The sequence below is a fragment of the Arachis ipaensis genome, chromosome B6 (assembly GCF_059453495.1).
Source record: "Arachis ipaensis isolate K30076 ecotype BB chromosome B6, ASM5945349v1, whole genome shotgun sequence".
Lineage (NCBI taxonomy): Eukaryota > Viridiplantae > Streptophyta > Magnoliopsida > Fabales > Fabaceae > Arachis > Arachis ipaensis.
In genome coordinates this window covers 116,221,640-116,230,563 of record NC_142441.1, presented here as the reverse complement: position 1 = coordinate 116,230,563, position 8,924 = coordinate 116,221,640, and positions in this window count along the sequence as shown.

Here is an 8,924-nt window from a genome sequence, read left to right as displayed (position 1 = left end):
TAATTTGTATTAAAAAAATTATTACAAAATAAATAGTATTTTGTAACTAAAGAAAAAAAATGTTACAAAATCAAGTTACATTTTGTAACAAAATTTTATGATAGGAAAAAATAGATTGTCACAAAAAATACCTTGAAGATCAAAATTTGTTACCACCCTTTTAATGACTTCTGGTTTTTGGTATCAGAAAAATTTGTTACAAAATATCACTTTGAATTGTAACAGTTTCGTTTTTTGTTACAAAAACTTTTTGTAACGGGACATACTGCAACGGCCCCTTTTTTTTGTTACAAAATCCTTTTGTTTCAAAATTTTTATTTTTTGTAACAATTTTTTTGTTATAAATATTGCTTTTTCTTGTAGCGGCGACCACTGCATCTACCCAAGAAGCTCACAATCATCTCAACCTAGAGCAAGTGGGGTGCACCACACCTTGCATTTACTCAGGGAGCTCAAACCATCTCATCCCAGAGCAAATGGGGTGAACCACACCCTTGCATCTACCCGGAGAGCCTCAACTAAGCAACCTGGAGCAAGTGGGGCATACCACAACCCTTGCGTCTACCCAAGACGTATGTTCTCATAGGTCCAAGAGGAACGAAGGAGGGGATCCTAACCTACCACCATCTCGTTGGATGCAATTGTAAAATACCAGGAATAACAAAGAAGGGGATCCTGACCTTCCACCATTTCACTGGAGTCGCACTTTCGAGAAAGAGTGCTCGAGATTAAAACAGTCATATTTATAATAATATTACGCCCAATATTATATTTATAATCAACTTACAGTTCTTCCAACTTATCTCCATTATACTTCGTCATCTTTTCTCTAATCAACATCAAAATAATTCCTGAAACTACTCTAATTAATCTCCCCACAGTACTCTGTATCCCTAAGTCTCCGGCTCTAATAACAAAACAGAAACTACCTTTATTTTAACCCAATATACTCTCCCTCGTCCTAAATTCTAAGCACTACCTTTCGGACCTTAAACAGTAGTTACAGAGGTTTGAAAAGTTAGAGAAATTATTTGAAACTTAAAAACAACATTTTCAGAAAAGCAGGGGTTTCAGAAGCTAACTTATGACCTGCCGAAGTTGGTTAAAAATAAACTTTTACCAAAATTTACAAAATCTCAAACTTTCTGAAATCCTCAAAACAAACCAAACCATTTATAATCAAAATCAACTTCAACATTCACATATACCACCAAATACTAATATCCTACTCATTGATCTTTCAACTCCCTAAATTGCAAACTTCCATATTCAACTAATCATCAACAACTCCAATACACATCACATATATACACATTGATTCCATCATACTTGTCATACCCACCTATATATATATAGATGCTCTTTATTCACATTATTCATCATAGTCACAAATACATAGATGCTCTTTATTCACATTATTCATCATAGTCACAAATACATATAACCCATCAATTCCAACAATTCAAACATTCAAACTTATCCTATGGCATCTAGCCTAAGTTTTCATGTAACATTATATATTATCTACGAGAAACCAAAACCATACCTTAGCCGATTCCTTTTTAAGCACAAAATGCCATAATTCAAGCTTCCAAGACTCACTTCAAGCATCCAAAATCCACTAATTTGATTCCAAGTGCTTCAATTTTGCCAATACAACTCTAATTCAATACAATATCAATCTAATTCATATAATTCCTCAAGATTAGTACTAGGGCACACAAATTGGACAAACCACAAGGATTTAAAGGTTTTTTTACCTTATCCATTGATGATTGGACTAAAATCCAATAATTATCTGATGTTAGATTGCACCTAAACCAACAAAATCATCAAAATCACTAGAAACTCATACTAAAATGCATATTCAGAAATGGAAACAAAACTGAGCGAAAATAATAAAGTTTATTACTACTTTGTTTAGATAAAAATGAATAGGACTTCGAGATGAATGCGTGGCCAGAAAGGGCTCGTCAATCGGAGCTCCGGATTGAAAGTTACGGAAGATTAAATTTTGGAGGTGATTAGTGTAACACTAACACCTTAACTTTTAGCACCTCATGATCGCACTATGGTGACAGTTAAATGCAAGGTGTTTATTGGCATGCCGGCAAAGGCATGAGTAGCATAGATCAAGCATTCAATGTCCAAGTTAGATTACCAAGCCTTTCAAACTAATAACCTATTTTTAATAACAATTATATTTAAATAATATAATATAAAAAGGGTTTTTGTGAAAAGCAAGCATTTAGAGTAGTAGAATAAAAGAAATCTAAAAATAGTACACAATGCCATACGGGCGTTTTCACAAACACATAGCATGCATGGTGAATAAGCTATTGAAAGTATTAAATTGAACATGCAAGCAACCCTTAAAAATTAATATATAATCGTCAAACAATTCCTTAACAATACACAAGCAAAATATAAGAAATAATGACCCAAATAAATTTCTAACACCAATAAAAAGAGGAAGAAAGAAAAAGAAAACAAGGATAGTGAAAGTAGAAAGAAAAAGAATAAGAGAACATAAAAATAAGAGGAAGAATAGAAAAGGAAGGAGGGAAGAAGAAAAGAAAAACCTTGATAATGGTGGTGAGAGAGAGAAAGTAGAAAGTGAGAAAGAAGGAAGAAGGAAGAAGAAGAGGGGAAGAAGAAGGGAAAAGAAAAAGTAGGATTTGGGGAAGAAAAAGATAAGATATTTTAGCAGATTTGGATAAGATGTGCGGCGCACGTGACGCGGACGCGTGGGTTCGTTCGTGCAAAAAGCGCGTATATGAATCGATGCGGACGAATTGGTCACGCAGACGCGTGACTTGTTCTGTGCTAGTGGCGCGAGAACTCTCTGTTCGAAACTCATTGTTGCCAAATTTCAAGGTGACGCGTTCGCGTGGTGGAAGCGATCGCGTGAATGGCCAAAACTGGAAAACGACGTGGACGCGTGGGGCACGCGTTCGCGTGGTGGGGCTTGTGCAACTAGCATCATTCCAGCCCCGGTCCAACGTAATATTCTGCCATACACCCTTTCTTACGTCGATTTTCAGGGCACGCATTCGCGTGCTTGACGCGGGCGCGTGGGAGGCATTTTTCCCACATGACGCGGACGCGTCGGGGACCCGGTCGCGTGGATCAAGTTGTGCCAAAGGCATGCCTCCAGCCGCGCTTTTGCGTGACTCTCTGTTAAGTTTGCTTTTCTTCCTAGGGCCAATACGACGCGGACGCGTCAGTGACGCTGTCGCGTCGCATGCCGGTTTCCTCCTCTTTCTTCTCTTCTTTTTTTTATGCAATATGCAAATGCAAACTATATGCACTAGTACGGAGAAGAGTTATTGAAAAAGGAAAATAAGAAGAGAGAAAGGAACAATCATACCATGGTGGGTTGTCTCCCACCTAGCACTTTGCTTTAACGTCCTTAAGTTGGACGCTCCACTAGCTCAGTCTTCTGCTGTGGGTGGATCTTCCAAGAGGAAGATCTCTAGCTCCTTTTTATTCTTCATCTTTTCACCATGATAAAGCTTTAAGCAATGTCCATTGACTTTGATGAATTCAGAGCTTGAAGGATGACTCAGGTGGAAAACTCCGTATGGCTCAGCCTTCTCTACTCTATACGGGCTATCCCATCTTGATCTCAACTTGCCTGGCATGAGCCTCAATATGGAGTTGTAAAGGAGGACTAAGTCCCCCGGTTGGAACTCTCTCCTCTTGATATGCTTATCATACACAACCTTCATATTTTCCTTGTAAAGCCTGGAGTTCTCATAAGCTTCTAGGCGAAGGCTTTCTAATTCCTGCAGTTGCAGCTTCCTTTCAGCTTCGGCCTTCTCAAATCCCATGTTGCACTCCTTCACTGCCCAAAAGGCTTTGTGCTCTACTTCAACTGGGAGGTGACAGGCTTTACCATAAACTAAGTAGAAGGGACTCATCCCAATGGGTGTCTTGTATGCCGTTCTGTATGCCCAGAGTACATCTTGTAGTCTGGGGCTCCAGTCTCTTCTATGAGGTTTGACTATCTTCTGCAAGATACGCTTTATTTCTTGGTTAGACACCTTGACTTGCCCATTAGTCTGGGGATGGTAGGATGTTGCCACTTTATGAATTATCCCATGCTTCTTCAGTAATCCTGTTAGTCTCCTGTTACAAAAATGGGTGCCTTGATCGCTCACGATAGCTCGTGGTGATCCAAAGCAATAGATGATATAATTTCTAACAAAGAAAACAACAGTGTTAGCATCATCAGTGCGGGTAGAAATTGCTTCCACCCATTTAGAAACGTAATCCACAGCTAACAATATATAAAAGTAACCATTAGAATTTGGAAATGGACCCATGAAGTCAATGCCCCAAACATCAAAAATTTCACAGAAAAGCGTAATCTGTTGAGGCATCTCATCCCTCTTGGATATATTACCAAACCTTTGGCATGGGGAACAAGATTTGCAAAATTCAGCAGCGTCTTTAAAAAGAGTAGGCCACCAGAATCCACAGTCTAAAATTTTTCTAGCTGTTCTCTGAGGACCAAAATGTCCTCCACTCTCAGATGAGTGGCAGGCCTCTAAAATAGACTGGAACTCTGATTGAGGCACACATCGTCTAATTACCTGGTCAGCACCACACCTCCATAAATATGGGTCATCCCATAAATAATATTTGGACTCGCTTTTCAGTTTGTCTCTTTGATGCTTAGTAAAGTCTGGAGGAAAAGTGCGGCTGACTAGATAATTAGCTATAGGCGCATACCAAGGGACTACTTCAGATATTGGTTATAAGTTGTCGAATGGGAAATTATCATTTATAGGAGTGGAGACATCCGTAATGTGCTCAAGGTGACTCAAGTAGTCTGCCACTAGATTCTGGTTACCACTCCTATCGTTAATTTCTAAATCAAATTCTTGTAGTAGCAGTATCCAACGTATAAGCCTTGGTTTGGACTCCTTCGCGCTGAGCCAACGCTGCTCCTACTGCATGATTGGAAGTATCGCACATGATTTCAAATGGCTGGCTCCAGTCTGGTCCTTTCACAATTGGAGCTTGAGTCAGGGCGGTCTTCAGCTTATCAAAAGCTTGCTCACAATCTTCACTGAACTCGAACTCGATATCTTTCTGCAGCAATCTGGATAAAGGTAATGCTACCTTACTGAAGTCCTTAATGAATCTCCTGTAAAAACCTGCATGGCCAAGGAACGAACGGACTTTCCTCACGGAGGAGGGGTAAGGTAAACTAGAAATAACATCCACCTTTGCTGGGTCTACAGAGATACCAGTATCAGAAACAACATGCCCTAGAACAATTCCTTGTTTCACCATAAAATGACACTTTTCAAAATTTAAAACAAGGTTTGAACTAACACACCTGTCCAATACTCTAGATAAACTATCCAAGCAAAGGCTAAATGAATCACCATATACGCTAAAGTCATCCATAAAAACTTCCATACAAGTCTCAATAAGGTCAGAGAAAAGACTCATCATGCACCTTTGGAAAGTAGCTGGTGCATTGCATAAACCAAAGGGCATTCTCTTATAAGCATAAGTTCCAAAAGGACATGTAAAAGTATTCTTTTCCTGATCCTCAGGGGCTATATGAACTTGAAAGTAGCCTGTATAACCATCTAAAAAGCAGTAATGGGATTTACCTGACAGGCGATCAAGCATCTGATCAATGAATGGCAAGGGGTAATGATCCTTGCGAGTGGCTTGGTTGAGACGCCTATAGTCAATGCAAACTCTCCATGAATTCTGCACTGTAGTTGTCAGAAGCTCTCCTTGCTCATTTCTTACTGTTGTGACTCCAGACTTCTTGGGTACAACTTGTACTGGCTGACCCATTCGCTATCTAAGATGGGATAAATGATATCTGCTTCAAGTAGCCTGGTCACTTCCTTCTTGACAACTTCTAAGATGGTGGGATTCAATCTCCTTTGAGGTTGACGGATAGGTTTTGCTCCCTCTTCTAAGAATATTCTGTGCTCACAAACTTGAGGGTAGATACCCACTATATCCGCCAAGCTCCATCCAATCGCTTTCTTATGTTTTCTCAGTACACTGAGTAGCTGTTCTTCTTGTTGGGAAGTAAGCTCCCTCGCAATAATAATTGGAAACTTCTGCTTGTCCTCAAGGTAAGCATACTTGAGGTGTGGAGGGAGGGGTTTTAATTCTAATTTCTGCTCATGGCCAGGCTCTGGATTATCTGGAGCTGGTGATAATGGTAAAGTGCTCTCATTGTCCTCTGAAAATGTCCCCACACTTGGACCTTGCCCTATGTACTTCTCTTTTAATTCTTCCTGGTGAACTTCAGCTACAGTTTTATCAATGATGTCACACTGGGAGATAGAATGATCTTCTGGAGGGTGCTTCATAGCTTCTTTTAAACTGAATTTCACTATTCTGCCATCTATTTCAAAAGAATAAGTTCCTGAAAATGCGTCCATCTTGAACTTTAAAGTCTTCAGGAATGGTCTTTCAAGTAGGATTGAGGATGGCCTCCCGGAGTCAGTAGGGGGCATTTCCAGGATATAGAAATCAATGGGAAACATGAGCTCCTTGATGCTCACTAATACATCTTCAGCAACTCCAATCACTGTGATGATGCTTTTATCTGCTAACACAAAACGAGCTGCTGACCTTTTTAAGGGAGGGATCCTTAAAGCATTATATATAGACAAAGGCATTATACTAACACACGCTCCTAAATCACACATGTAGTCAGAAAATATCACACCTCCAATAGTACAGTTAACCATACATGGACCTGGATCACTACATTTTTCAGGTATACCTCCCATTAAAGCAGAGATAGAACTACCTAAAAGAATGGTTTCTAATTTATTAATTTTATTCTTATGTATACATAAATCCTTTAGAAACTTCGCATATTTAGGTACCTGTTGAATAACCTCAAAAAGGGGAACGATTACCTTAACCTTTTTGAATATTTCTACCATTTTGGGATCGAGTTCCATCTGCTTCCTAGGCTTCCTTGTGAGTTGTGGAAAGGGGACAGGACGGGTGTTATCCGCAGTTTCAGCATCCTTTGGTGCTTTACCCTGTGGTTGAGTTTCCTCTTCTTCAACTATGTCCTGTGTGTCCTCTTCCTCTTCAGCATCTTCCATTTCCACTGCATCTTCAGCTGGGGTGTGTTCTGGTGGACTTGGCTCCTCTTGGTTCCTCTCCTGCAATATGGTTCCAGATCTCAGAGTGATGGCATTGATCCCACCCTTGGGATTGGGTAAGGGTTGAGAAGGAAATCCACTGGAGCTCGAAGGTTGGTTGGTGGAGTTATTTAGTGATCCAAGCTGAGAGACAAGAGCTTGCAAGGTAGAGTTCAGACCATTTAGGGTAGATGTAAGGTTGTTTTCCATGGCCTACTGTCTCCGATCAATAGAGTGTAATAACTCATCATTAGAAGATGAAGAGGAATAAGTGATCTGAGGGGTCTGCTGAGATGCTTGAGGCTGCCTTAGATGAGGTGCTCTGTAGGCCTGATTCTGATTCTGATGTCTGATGTTGTTACTGTTATTCCACCTCTGGTTTCTATTGTTATCTCTGCCTCATCTGTTATGATTGTCCCTCTAACCCTGGTTAGAATTATCTCTCCAACCTTGGTTGGAATTGTCCTGCCATCTATGGTTGTAGCTGCCACCTTGATTGTATCCTTGATTGGGGCGGTCATAGAAGTTATGAGTGGCTGCCACAATGTTGTCTTCCTGCTGGAGCTATGGACATTCATCAGTATAATGGCTATAATCAGCACAGATCCCGCATACTCTTTGTGGAACCAACTGTTGGCTTTGCTGTGGTGGAGAGGGCTGAGCTTGCTGAGCTTGTTGTTGACTCAACTACATCTGCTTCAGTAAGTTGGTCATTTCACAGATACTCTGAGTTAGAGCAGCAGTCTCTCTGCTAGAGGATACCTCTGCAACAGCTTTTGACTGGCTTTGTTTTTGCCTGTGATTCCGAGTAGATTCAGCTAAATCGCTGATCAATTGCCATGCCTCATCAGTGGTCTTGTACTTTTTCATAGACCCATTGCTAGCACCTTCCAATGTGGTCTTATCTTGAGGCTTCATGCCCTGTGTGAAGTAGCCGAGCAACACTATCTTGTCAATCATATGGTGGGGGCATGCTTCCATAAGATTGTTGAAGCACTCCCAGTATTCGTAGAGAGTCTCGGATTCGTCCTGAAAAATCATGGAAATGTCCTTCCTCAGTTTATCAGTAACTTCGGCTGGAAAGAATTTCTCCAAAAATTCTCTTCTAAGCGTATCCCAATTAGAAACAGTTACTCCGGGTTGAGTGTAGTACCACTCTCTTGCCTTTCTCTCAAGAGAGAATGGGAAGGCTTTTAACATAATAGAAGTTTCATCAGCACCATCATGCTTAACAGTAGAACAAACTTTCTGGAAATCCCTAAGGTGCTTGATAGGCTCTTGAGCAGGTAAGCCATGAAACTTGGGCATCAAGTTGAGTAGTGCAGTCTTTATTTCAAAATCTACAGCCACCGCTGGGTGATGCGCTTGAAACGACTGCAGTGTGAAATCTGGGGCTCCAGCTTCCTGGATAGTAACTCTCCTAGGTGCTGCCATGTTACCTGCACGTGAATCAACTGAATCAGTAGGAAGAGAGCTTGTTTCTTCCTTAAGTGATGTTTCAGATTTGTCCTCGGAGAGGACTAACCGACGCCGAGCTTGCCTTATACGTGAAATAGTTCTTTCAATCTTAAGATCAAATACTGGCAAGCTTGGATCAGGAAGTGAACGCGTCATTCAATGGAAGAGACATATAGCTCATGATAACAAAAACAAAATAAAATAAAATGCAAATAAATAAATTTCAATCAATAAATTAGCACTCTATTGCACCTCCCCGGCAACGGCGCCAAAAATTGACGAGGCGGAAATTGGCAGATTAAGAAATTAATATGAGAG